At 36.7% G+C, this 13,378-nt stretch overlaps 1 protein-coding gene across 4 annotated transcripts in view; it reads left to right on the top strand.

The window, feature by feature from the left end:
• Positions 1–3,167: 3,167 nt before the first annotated feature.
• LOC107224771 (mucin-4) overlaps positions 3,168–13,378 on the top strand; it is a 68,927-nt gene continuing 58,716 nt past the window's right edge. Inside the window, exons 1-2 of one of the 4 annotated variants that reach the window (XM_046746193.1) lie at positions 3,168–3,291; positions 3,561–3,604. The gene's annotated coding sequence lies outside the window, so the exon portion shown is untranslated. Of the gene's footprint in view, positions 3,292–3,360; positions 3,605–13,378 lie in introns of those variants that run through there. The other 3 variants (XM_046746194.1, XM_046746191.1, XM_046746195.1) reach the window with 3 other exon arrangements.

Below are 13,378 nucleotides of genomic sequence, written 5' to 3'. Positions count from 1 at the left end.
AAATAAAGTAGCGAAAAGCTGAGAAGAAGAACTGGCGAAGAAAAGAAAGGAAAGAATCGAAAGAGAAATAAAAGCAGAAGAAACAGGAACTTGCTCAAAGTACACGTACGAATGGAAAATTGGCCAGAATCTAATTTGCGTGATCGTAGAAATACGACGGTCGGTAAGTGTCGGTAATAGAAATCAATGTCCGGAACTCTCTTTCCATATATGCAGTATACTAGGGATGATAATTGTCGGTAATAGGAATCTATCTGCGGAACTCTTCTTGCATGTATGCAATATACAAGGGTCGGTAAGTGTCGGTAGTAGGAATCTGTGTCCAGAACTCGTCTCACATTTAATACGTGCAACATACGAGGGTCGGTAAATGTCGGTAACAGGAATCTGCGGCCGAAACTCTCTTTTTATATATATTCATGACGAATTCGCGCTATACTTGACTCGTAATTGATGGCGTTGAGAGAACAAAGACTTTTCGGCCAATTTACTTTCAATTCGACTGCAGAATTGCGATTGCAATTGCAAAAAAAAAAAAAAAAGTAAGAACGATAAATAGAGAAAGATAGACGGGGAATGCGGAAGCAGCGGTTGAATTGCATCGAGGGAGAAAGACGTCGCGGGTCTCCTCTTCGGATTTGAAAGATCGATGAATGGCTCTTTGGAGCCGAACGACGCGGGGTCAGGACCTCGTGCCGTGTGTCCGGAGAAAAGTGGACGGTATCCCACGCACGGAGGTTTCTGCGCTTTAATATATAACTCACATATATATACATATATAAATATGAATGCGCACACATCGAGCAGGAAAGTATAACGCAAGGATTGACCGATACGCTCCCGTCTTTGGCAAATATTGCTCGCCCAGTTATTATCCCCAGCCAGCTTGGCGAAAGCGTTATTTCAAAGCTTGAGGATTTTTCCTTGTTTTCTCCGTGTACATATACTGTGATTCTTGGTTCGTCCTTTTCTGCGGTGGTTTTCTTTTTTACCAATTTTATTCTGGATTTTTAAGATTATCTGATGAATCGAATGTGACGGAAAATTTTTTCAAGTCTCATGTGTTATATAGAAATGAAATAAAGGAAGCGTCCGTTACGGTGTGCAAGTATAATAAATATTTGAAAAGATTGTTATACGTGGTAAGTTTCTGTGAAACAACAAACGAGATACTGATTAGCTTGCGAGTTGTATGACTATCGTCGTAAAATGCGGATAAAATATTTAATAATTTCATACGAGAACTAAAAAAAAAAAAAAAATAATAACGGTAGATTGCATAGAAAGTATGGGATTGCTGTGTATAATTCAATGAGAGTATGCGTGCCTCGTACATGTAATTTATTAAAATATGAAAAATATGTAGGTTGGAAAGAAGGGTTTTTCGCCAAATGTGGTTAAAAAAAAAAGAGTTCGATGTTGCTGAAAATAAAAAATTAAACAACGAAACTGAAGTGAAAATTTGAAGGGTTCTTCTGTGTACGTAACTTAAGAAAAATTACAGTTGAATAAAAAACATAGAAATTATAAGAATCGACGATTGTTAGGGTATCTCGGAACTTTGAATAGTATCACGAATAGAAGAAAAAAAGTGTGAATAAAGTGAACCGAAGAAAGATTGGAGATCAATAATCGTTTTTCAATGCCTGAAAGTCTTTCAGTTATCTCCTGGAGGGTAAAAAAAGTGAATATAAATAAGTCCAAAATCAATATACGCGAGGGAAGATTTTTCGTCAAACGTTTTGAAAAATTGTGGACAATTTCCTCATGAGACAAATTCATAAGATCGTTGAATTCTGAGGGGGGAAAATACAATAATTGCTAGATTTGAATGCGAAACAACAGCAAAGAAAAAAAATCAAACAAATTAACAATAAGATTTTGGAGTACAACTTACGATCATCGAGCTATGAATCAATCTCAATCACTCTATGATATACTTATTTCATTGTAAATGAGAATTAAAAAAGTTTGCATGTACCTGAATTTTAGAAAACTGGGAAAAACTGTTTTCACGCTGCGTAGTTGTTCAGTATTTGAATTCGTTGCTGGAATTTCTGTTAAGAAAAAAGAATGAATATTGTATTTCCAGCCTTTTTCGGTTACTCTTTTCAATTTTCGAAAATTCGAAAAATGCGGCAACTAATAAATTTATACCGCAAGAAAAAGAGAAAAAGAAGAAGAATGACGAAAAAAAAAAAAAAAAAAATGCGTACAACGCGCCTAATTTTTTCTTCTGCTTTCCATAATGAGTATCGGATCCCATTTTTTGCCGTTGGTACTTACAATTGCAAATGAGAATTACAAAAAGGCTGCAAGTAGGTACTTGAATTTTAAAAAACGGAGAAAAACTGTTTTCACACCGCGTAGTTATCAATTAGCGAAAGAAAATTATATTTGCAGCCCTTTTCGCTTAACCCTCTTCGATTCTCGAAAATACGAAAACCGCCGCAACTAATAAATCCACACCGTGAGTAAAAGAGAAGAGCAAAGAAAATGATGAATGAAAAAAAAAAAATAAATAAATAAATGAAAAAAAAAAAACCAAAATGAGATTGATGCGCCTAATTTTTTTTCTTCTTCTCGTTCTACTTTTCGTAACGCGTATCGGATCACTTTTTCTCCGTCGGTATAACAACCTACTACGAAAAGAAAGGGAAAGGGGAAAAAAAAAAAAAAAAAAAATGAACAAGACGAGGATGAGGCAGGACGAGATAATATACCGTTAGTCTTTAATGCGTCTCATAGAGAAATAATCTCCAGCTAAGATATAAGCGAGATGCTGCCCGACAACGTCCACGAAAGGAATGGACCGCGACTCTCTCTCTCTCTCTCTCTCTCCCTCCCTCCCTCGCCCCTCCACCCTGCCCCATCTCACTCACTCGCTCCGAGGAGAGAGAAGGCCGATCCACCGACCGGCTGATCCTCAGAGGCCGGAGATGAAAGTGAACCCGACGTGAAGAGAAGATGCGCTCACCTGGAGGGCCGGGATCGAGGCGTGGGAGTGCAGATCGGCGGCGGCGTCTCGACGCCAGCGTCGTCGGCAGGGTGTCGAGGGGGGAAAGATGGGGGGGGGGGCGGGGGGGGGGGGACGTCGTGGCATCAGGCATGAGGTTTCCACGCCGCGGCGTTCGCCCGTCAGTTTACTCTCGCGTTTCGACCACGTCGCATCTCAGCGCGAATCAACACGCCTCGAAACTGTTGAACATCAACAATATATTAATTAACAAGCCTGCGATGAGCCGCCTCGTGTATCGAATAACGACAATTACGATGGAAGAATTTTAATCCGTGTGTCAGATTTATATTTTCCTTCTCCTTCTTCTTCTTCTTCTTCTTCTTCTTCGTTTTTTATTGTTTTTTTTTTTTTTTTCTTTTTTTTTTGGCTTTCGTATCACTACATCGGCTCTGGCTAAGTTCGCGACTCTCTTAGTTTTGCAATTTTTGTGCTCTCATTGGCTAAAGTCTTTTTGGTATTCGTATACCTAGATTCTTGTTCTTGTTCTTCTTCTTCTTCTTCTTTTTGACTTCTCTTCTTAGTGTGTCGTGATTTTTTTCAGTCTGATTATTGAAATATCGCGAAAGGAAGATATCGTCTTGTTTGGTGAGTCTTACTTATCGTAATGTTGTTGGTATTGTTAATATGCGGCTGGATCGAATTAAAACCCCAGAAAAATCAGGTTCTACGTAATTGAAATAATAATTGTACAACCCCCGATCGCGACAGGATAACCGCCCTTCCCTTTTGTGTTTTCAAGTAAAACATAGGACAGGACTGATTGGAAAAATTGACAGCATTCGATACCGTTTATTTCGGGGAAAATTCGAAATCAAAAATTGTAGAAACCATAAAGATTAAAAAAATAACGTTGAACGAAAAAATTTGGAGTAACGAATTTTGTCACGAGTTATTAGACCTTGAGGATAAACTTTCAATTCATTTATTAGAGATACAAATATTTGTGATATAAAAAATGGAGTCTAAAAATAAAATTAAAAAAAAAAAAACTGCTATTTGTTATCTTGAAACGTTTCGAACATGACCGTGAATAACGTTGTATTTTCCATGAAACGAAAGTTTTTCTTCCGTACGGTAATTGAAATGAATTTTTTAGGGTAACTTTTAATATACCGAGAGAGTAGAATTCGACGATTTACACGATTTTCGCGGGTTCTGTTTGAACTCGCGTTCCGCGAGGTGTTTGGGACGTTTCTCACCCCCTCGTTTCTCTCATTTACATTTTCTTCTCCTACTTTTCCTCCGTTCGTTCTCTTGTGGTGAAAATTTTTTTGCCACAGCGTTTTCTTTTACCCGGTAAGAACACTACGGGCGTCTTTTTGACGATTGTATAGCACTTTTTTTTTTTGTTTTTTTTTTTCTTTCTCGCGCGCTCGCGTCTCTGTCTCTGAGAGAATCGTACGAGAATAAAGAGGGTATAAAATTTGGTGAAAAATGGAGCTGAAGAAGAAATAAAAATTAAAAACAAAAAATCCGCACCAGTGAGCGAAGATACACCCAGTTCAGGCCCAGAATTCGTACGATGCGGGAGGACCGAGGGATGGGGATTGAAATATAGGGTTTCTACCGCCAAAATCTACCTCTTGCCAATATTTCGCCGGGTGACGGAGTCGCGCTCATTTTTTATCCGAATTTATCGCCATCACGAATATTTCACAACAAAGCTCGCATCAGCCTTTTTCGACTTTCCCGCAAATTGAGGGATAATCGTTTCCGCGCTTTCAGGTTTTCTGGGATAAAAGGTTGAGAAAAACCAGCCTCGTTATTCTTGTATAGATTCGACGAAAACTGAATTGTAAAACTGAAAAGGTAAAAAAGAAGGAAAGTAAAAAAAAAAAATATTTCATCCTTATAAGATTTTATAACGGTAATTAAAACCTGATTATTACCGACGATGACTTATGCGATCATTCCGTAGAAACTTGAGTTTTAGCAAATAATGAGGAGGGATGAATTTAAATCACAAAAAAACTTGGGCTTTTTCAAAATTGAAATTTGAACCTGGACGGGATAACCCTGAGCTTTATTTTCAATGCCGTGAGCTTTTAGGTTTGCCCATGCAAGGTACTCTAATAAATTATTCAATTCCATTTCAGCTATGGATAATTGATCGTTAAAATGTAAACTTGTGTACTTAACGATTTCCGTTGCATGCGCAATATATTTTCGTTGGGCGAGTTGTCGCGTATAAAAGAAAAGGACTTTTTTTTTTCTTACTTGAAAATGTTTAATTGAAATTTTTATTTCCGCGGAAGGTCGAAAAATTGTTTTTCCGATTATGTTTGCTCGGTAACAAAAGTAAAGGACGAGGAACGTTGAAGGTTTAACTACCGATTCACCATCGGACATTTGATAGAACGTTTAAGGTTTCGCTGGGTCGAAACGCTTCTGTGCTTTCGCGTGCAAGCTTGCGAGAAATATTCAACCGTCTGAATCAAGATTATAAACCTTTGTCGCGGCGTGCTGCTGCCGCAGGGAAATTCTCACGCGAAGTCATAGAGAATAAATGGCAATCACACGCGATTCGTTCGCCGCTGAGACAAAAGTGGCGAGCTTTTTGGCGAGCTTTGCTTTTCTGTTTAGGGAGGGTAAAAGTAACGAACAAGAGAAAATGTATAAATCAAAAGGCATTCTATTATTTTCTGCGATCGTGCTTTTACTCAGAGAATTACCGACTATCGATAAGGACGGAAACTGTCGAGTCATTCGATCGCAATTTCCGATTTCTCATGCATGTTGCGATATTGGCGGAGCATATTTCACACAAAGCTTTTACCCTCCACAATCGGGGAAACGGAGACCTGGAAGTTTTCCTCGTTTCAAGTGTTATTGACAACCAGACGTTTTTCTGTTTGAGAAAAACCGGAACAGTAGTCGTGCAAAAGAAGGCGTAAGAAAAATAAATCAGTGTCAAATATCCAAAATCAGTTTCCGATGATGAGATAAAGCAAGAAGTTCGGTTTGAAGATTTTTATGCTAAGAAAATTCTGATTTAATGAAATAAAACAAAAGTTAGGAGTCGTAAATAAAAAAAGAGAGAGCTTAAATGGCTCGAAGAGTCCTTGAAACTTGCATAATTATATTAATAATAATATTTATTATCTAACTTTTCCTCCGCGATTTTATATCAGACACGAATTCAAAATTGAATACTTACTTGATGGGAGGAGAAAGCTCTCGAACATCTTGGCATAAGAATAAGAGGCTTTTCTGCAGGATTGCGAACGCGTCGAGTATCTATAGGGCATTCTACGAAGTAGCGGTCGAGATTGAAACTTGAGATTTTATACCTGCTTTAGAATTTTTTCTATAAGAATTGTGGTCGAAAAAACAATGGGCTGTATTTTATTTATTCTTTTAACCACTCCAATCCGAGTTACGATTCAATTTGCCATTTCCAGAACGCCCGTTATATAAAATCTGAACTAATTTTAGAAAATTTGGTAAAATGTAACAAAACTTTGGAGTCACTGTTAAACATGGGGTCTTTGTTACAGAGAACGATGTGTTATTTTGAATAATGATGAGTGCAAGAGAAAACAATAATTGGAATGAAATTTTTACATCAAAGTGGCGAAAATAGATTGTCATAATGCGGGTTGAAACAAAAGCCCTGTTCGAGAATCGGAAATTGGCGAATATATTGTGACATCAAATTTTTTTAACTTGCTAATATTCACAATTGTTATTTTAAATTACATGTCAGTTGATTCGATGAAAGTTCAATTTTAAACAAGGGCTCAATTATATGTGACTGGATTTTTTTTTAGATTTTTCCCAAATATCAGGAAATGGGCGATTCGAAAATAACAAATCAATTCGCAATTCAGATAAAAATTGTTGAAAAAAATTGAAAATAACTTTGAATTAACAATTTCGTGGGAAAATTCTTCGGGCATATATTAAATCTCAATTTCTGATATTAATCGATGTTTCGAGGAATGCCGCGAACATTACCCAAAAGGTTAGGGACAACTTGTAACTTTGAAGTGAAACAGGTCGAGAGTAATCTAATGCAGCGTTCGTTTGCAAACGCGAAATTCGATACCTCCAAACAATATTTCTCATCCCGCAGTCTCAGAAATTTCTACGACCTGAAATAAAGAGCAAATCTCAGCTACTCCTGGAATGAATTTAAAAGAAAACAGACGAAGATAAACTTTCTCAAAGAAATTTTCTACCTCTGACTTCTTTCTCAATAATTGGCTACAATATTTTCCAGTTTTTTAAAAAATTCGTCATCGATCATTAATTACAGGCACAACAAAAAAAAAACAAAAAAAACAAAAACTTGATCAAATATGTGTATAAATGATACAAAGAACAAGTGAAACCGATTTATTTTTCTGTTTTTTGTTTCTTTGTGAATGTGTCGAGTTTTGAAAATGAGGCGATTAAAAAAAAGAAAAAAAAAAAAAACTTGTATTATTTTTTTTAATAATAATGTAAATTTTCCACCCGCGTAACAATAATCATAACTCGAACGGCAGAATTATTGTCCGGTTCTCATTAGGACTGAGTGCAGCAATGGCTTGGCAATGAGAGTAAAAACAGTGGAGCCGGAGGATAGTCGTCAGAATAATGCACGCACCTGTAATTAAGAGTTTGGTCAGAGTTTGCGGGAGATCCGTCGTAAATAAACGCGTGGTGTAGCCATTTAGCTTAGAGAGAGAGAGAGTGAGAGTGAGAGAGAGAGAGAGAGAGAGAGAGAGAGAGAGAGAGAGAGAGAGAGAGAGTTTGGCTTTCCCATTTGCAGGATAGTAATTTCCCCGCCCCCTCCGGTGAGACCGTTTAAGTACGCGCTATCTGTTTCAAACACACCATTGAACTAAAACTATTACGTATGTATGTATAACGCAAGCGCGCAAGCTCCGCTGTGAGGCTTCTGCCAGCGACCCGCGGAATGGAAACCTTCCTGTCCTTAGCTGCACCTTACAGCCTCCGGCTTAAATCTTCTTCGTTCAAGGATGCGAGCTTTCGGTTCAGCTTTATCATATACGCGAATTCTCATGAATTCTGATTTGTAACCGACATTTTTTTATAGAGATATCGAACGTTGTTTTTTCTCTTTCAACACATTTCGCGAAGCTGCGCGGATTGTAGGCTTTTTTTATCGGACAACTTTTTTTTTTTTTTTTTTCCCCCCCTCGCCAGATGTATTTTCACTGGAAAAATTCACAGGAGCAAATGAACGGAACGACCAAAAAATTTTTGAACAAATTTTAAAACTTGATCTAATTCACAATGCGTCTGAAGTTGTTTTTATTTTTATTTTTTTTTTTATTTATTTTTTTCTTTATTCTTCACGCTTTTCACTCTTCTTCCCGATATCATTTGATACGATTTCGATAAAACTTGCAAATCTTATCCCTTCGGTGTATACCGAGCATCATTGATTATGATAATTGTACAGTTGAACTCTTAAAATTGGCAAGATGCGTATTTTTCAACAGATTTGATATAAATTCGAGATCATTCTTACAACGAGAAGCATTTTCAAGAAATAAAATTGAATCCGTCGAGTCTTGCTTTCACTTTTAACGGTAATTGTTCGTCGAGCTCGCTCGCTGAAGCTTGCGTGAAATTTTATCCGACCTTTAGGTACATACAGCTAAACACGTACGTACGTTCTATGTTATAAATAGGTATATGTAATAACACAAGCCCCTATACATAAATACAAATATACATATGTATGTATATAAAGCTCTGTAGATATATAGACCACGTACATAACACGAAGCGTTACGCGGAAGCTTTTAGCGCCGGTGATCCCTGGGAAATCCAATTGATTAGCGGTTCGTGCAGTAGAATAAGAACAACAACATCGCTGGCTGGTTTTTAGGGTAAAAGGATAAATAGATTCGAAATTACGAGGGATGAAAAATGTCACGCACGCAACGCGATAACTAATTGAAAAAATTTTAAGAATTTTAGTGAAAATTGGAACAACGGTAAAGGAAGAAAGAGAAACGGAAGCAAAATTTTGAATACGGTTCAAAACGAGGGAGAAAAATTCGCCCCAATTCTATCGTGGTCCCGATTCGGCAAATTTTTTACCAAAAATCCTCTCTCTCTCTCTCTCTCTCTCCTTACTCGTTTACTTTGTTTTTATTTTCTGTCCTCTACTTTATCGCAGCTCCGTTCGCTTTTTAATATTCGGTATGACTTTTCTATACTTCCACGAAGGTACTTGTCCAACATTGCTACGCGCATGATAAAATATGTCTATTTATCTGTCTAACTATCCATCCATCTATCTATCCATCTATTCGTCTATCAATTTGAAGTCAGCGACTTTGGCGGATATACGAAGGAAGAATTCGTCGAAATTGGTAATTGTAGGCCTTTATTTATGATCTGGGTAATAAGGAAAGTCTACGATAATAAAATCGGACCAATTCTTCCTTCATATCCGTCCATCCAACTATCAGGTTAACGCCGATGTCGACGCGCCAGCCGTAGAACTGGTCACGTTTTCGTGTCCGACCATAACCGCGGACTGACCACTGACCGACGAAACTCGAGTCGTACTACTGCCTCGCCAATTAACGCTCTGCATCGCGATACAGACTCGTAAAACGGTTTGAATTGGCTCGATTTGCCGGGTTCGCGTGAAATGTAGCGTTACCTTTTTTTTTTTTTTTTTTTTATTTGTTTATTTATTTATTTAATTATTTTTTTTGTTTTCATTATGCTGTGAAACCGTTTCAACGATTTCGTTAACTGCTCGGTACAAGGGAATCGATGTTTTTGGCAAAGTTGACTGTCGAAACGTGAGAGGAAAAAAATGTAGCAAAAATTTATTTATTTCTTAATTTTTTTTTTTTTTGTCTACCTTATCTTACTCAGCTGAATATTTGCACATTTATTCAAAAATATTTGTCGCGTTTCTAAAACACGGTTGTGCGGAAGCAATTTGAAACAAGAGAAAAAAAAAAAAAAAAAGAAAAATCCCTCCAGATCGTTTTAATTCTTGAAATTAGATATCTGAAATATTCAGGAATCCCTGCAACGTTGTACGATAACCGATAACTATAACCGAGGGACTTAAACGAGGGTGGAGGGTGGTGTATCGATTCCGTTCAGAAATTGACGGTTTTTTTTCTTTTTTTTTTTTTTGTTTTTTTTTTTTTTTCATTTTTCTTTCTCCTTGCGTGGCTGAGTACATAGAGCGAAATAAATGTTATACTCAGGGGGTGGTTGTTCCGAGTGAGGTTATTATTTTTTCTCCCTTCGACTCGCCGCCACCCTCGTTCCGTAATACACTGCAGGATTTTCCTTCCCTCCCTGCCCTTCCCCTCTCTTGTCCGGCGCACACGGGAGGGGTTGATTCATGGTGTAACCTGATAGGCCCAAATGAAATTGACCATCCGCCGTCCCTCCTTTCTCCCTAAATAAATGGATTTTCACTCATACGCGTCTCGTATCATTGTTAAGTCTTGATTAAAAACGAATCTCGTTATCACAGGGAGAGCGATTTTCTTACGGGGGTGGGAAATTTTTATTTTTTATTTTTTCACACTGTACGAAGCAATTAAACATGACGTTACGACAGTTACAATTTATTTTTATTACTTGTTACACTTCTCTTGGAGAATGTGACATCAAATTTTGAAAAATTTAACATCGAATGTTTCATGTCAATGTTCAATCTGTAATTTTAGCGAATTTGATTGGAAATTTTTTAATTCTAACCGTTTATTCACTCGTTTCTTCGGATCGAAAATGAAGATGTGGAAAGATCGGAAAGTTTAATTATCGATATTTTGACTTACCAAGTTCAAGTTTCAAGTCTAAGTCTTAAGTTTTTAGTAACGGATTCTCACGTTTCTATAAATTTCATATTGTTTGTAACCTTTGACTTTCCAATACTTCCACATTATTATCCTGTTTTATTCTTCCTTCTATCGGCTTATGCGTGAAGTTTAAAAAGTTTTAAAAAAAAACTGTTCAATTGTTGATTTCCTCGTCAGTTTCGCGACAGTTTTGCGCTCTATGAGACGGCTTACACGTTATAATATAATACATGCTGATCTGCCATTGTTCCTGCGGTCAAGCCGTCTGTCAGATGGTTTGAATGCTCGACACCGCAAACCGTTGATATGCAATACCGTTGTGATGTTTGGATTTGTCAAAAGTCGCGGGTTGGATCGAGCTTGCGATTAATTTACTCCCCAAAATCTCAATTCGTGTGACCGACCGTCCAAACGATTTGAATTTGGAGTCAAAGCGCGGTCGTTTCTCTGTGAATTTTAGCAAAAGAAAAATAAATAATCGAACAAATTTTCAAGAGCTTTCGAATATGCGGAAAAATTTCATCGCTTATCTAATTACAGCTATGAAATAATCGAAGAAATACTATAATAATTCCAACGATTGTTGAAATCGTTTTTCTTACCGCGGTTGTTTTATTTACTTACACGTTTGACGCACAAGTTTAAGTAAGAAAATTTAAAAATAATTCGAAACGTACGGAACCGTGAAGCTTGCAAGGATATACAGAGTATTATTTATTGTACCAAGAGAATACGATATAGGAATGCGTAATATACGATATATCATACTTATTCACGTATTTCGTTGAGTAAGAATTGTGCAAAAATTTTCTCCCACGCGACGTGTTGGTTATATTTCCAAGTCACACGTCTCAGCTGTTTTGTTTGCTGATTTAATACACTTACTCAATTCAGGGTGAATATGTATAAACATAATATAATATAATCGCGTATAACGTTGTTAATAATGACGAAGAAAAAATGGTGATAAAAAAATATGGCGCAAGAATCACATATGAGAATAGGGTTATAATAATTCATCATTAATAAGCTAATTAACGTAAGTATACGTATATATACATATGTGCGTGTGTGCGTGTGTGTGTAAATTTTACTCAAGGACTCGAAATTTTTACACTTCGGTCATTATTGCTCATATTTTTACAGCGTTTCTCGAATGTCGGAATGATACCGATGTCTGACTCTTTGTCTGATTTTATTGTTTATATACAAGTATACACGAGTATGAAATAATATGGGAACTTTTTTAACCCGGTGTTGATATACGCTTAGGTACAGAGCTGTGAACGTTTCAGGTAACATATGAATTTCGCAATTTATTCTTCTATTTAAAAGTGGCAAGAGAATAAATGAAAAGGGGTTGGTAACGAGAGGAATAAGAAGGAAGGAAGAACACGGCGAAGAAAAAATTGGAAAATAAAATCGTAGAACGAGGAATAGAATCAAAGAAAAGTAATTCAGTGCGAAATCGGAGGAAATAACAATGAGAGTAGGATAGAAAAGGAAGAGGATTGAATAAATAAATGGAAAAGTTGAAGACTATCGGAGGGAAAACAAAAGCTTGAGAGCTTTATTGTTCACGGCGTTGGAAACTCGCCGGTTGGTAAATTTTAACAAGACGAATTGCCGTGTCATTTTTCTTCTTTACTTTATTTTACGCTTTCTATCGTATTATGCGTACTTCATCGTCTCTTGGAGATCTAGTTTTTGTTTTTCCCTCTACTTTTTCTTCGCCGATTATTATTGTCGCTCATTTTTTCTTTTATTTTTTTTTCCAATTTCTTCTCATTCTTTTATTTCCGCGCATCGACGGTCGTGTGATAAATTTCAGTTCATTGGAAAATTAACGACTGGAAGAAGTTTCTTTTTTTCTTCATCTTCAGGTTCCTCGTTGCGAATATATTTCACAACTCAACGAGTTTAGGACTTGCTTGACGTAGATGAGGAAGAATAAAAAAAAGAGAAGATAAAAAAAGAAAAAATAAAAAAAGAAAAAAAAAAAAAAACACCGCACAGCGAGAAGAAAATCAGAGAGGAATTCTAACGGATTTTGCCTGGGAGAATCCTCCCGTACAACACACAATTTCATTATATATTTACATATTTTGTACAGCCGTTGAATACCTGCTTATCTTGATATTGTCATTATGCATATTCATTCACTTGAGTTAATTATCAACCTATTGCAGAGATGTAAACAAATATTTGAAAACATGGTGTTGAAATGACAGAATGAAAAGAAAAAAAAAGAAATAAGTGAAACAAATAGAAATTAAAAGTAACACAATTGAAAATAGAAAAGAAAAAAAGAAAGAAATGTAATTACACATTATACGTGATTAAATATAAAAATTTATTCGCACTCACGCAATTCATTCGTTGAATTATTATTATCCACGGTGTTCTCTCACGCCTCGATCTCGTTACACCTTAAGGTTGGGCTCCTCTCTAAATGGCGTCGTGATTTCGTGAAGATTGCCAGAAATTTCGCAACAATATTTCGCAGATTACAACTTGCCGTGTCCTTCGTGTCTCCGAATATCTCGAAACAATCACGCGT

Source organism: Neodiprion lecontei, chromosome 7 (assembly GCF_021901455.1).
Source record: "Neodiprion lecontei isolate iyNeoLeco1 chromosome 7, iyNeoLeco1.1, whole genome shotgun sequence".
Lineage (NCBI taxonomy): Eukaryota > Metazoa > Arthropoda > Insecta > Hymenoptera > Diprionidae > Neodiprion > Neodiprion lecontei.
Note: the sequence above shows the minus strand (reverse complement) of the source record. Positions and strands in the feature narration are given on the sequence as shown.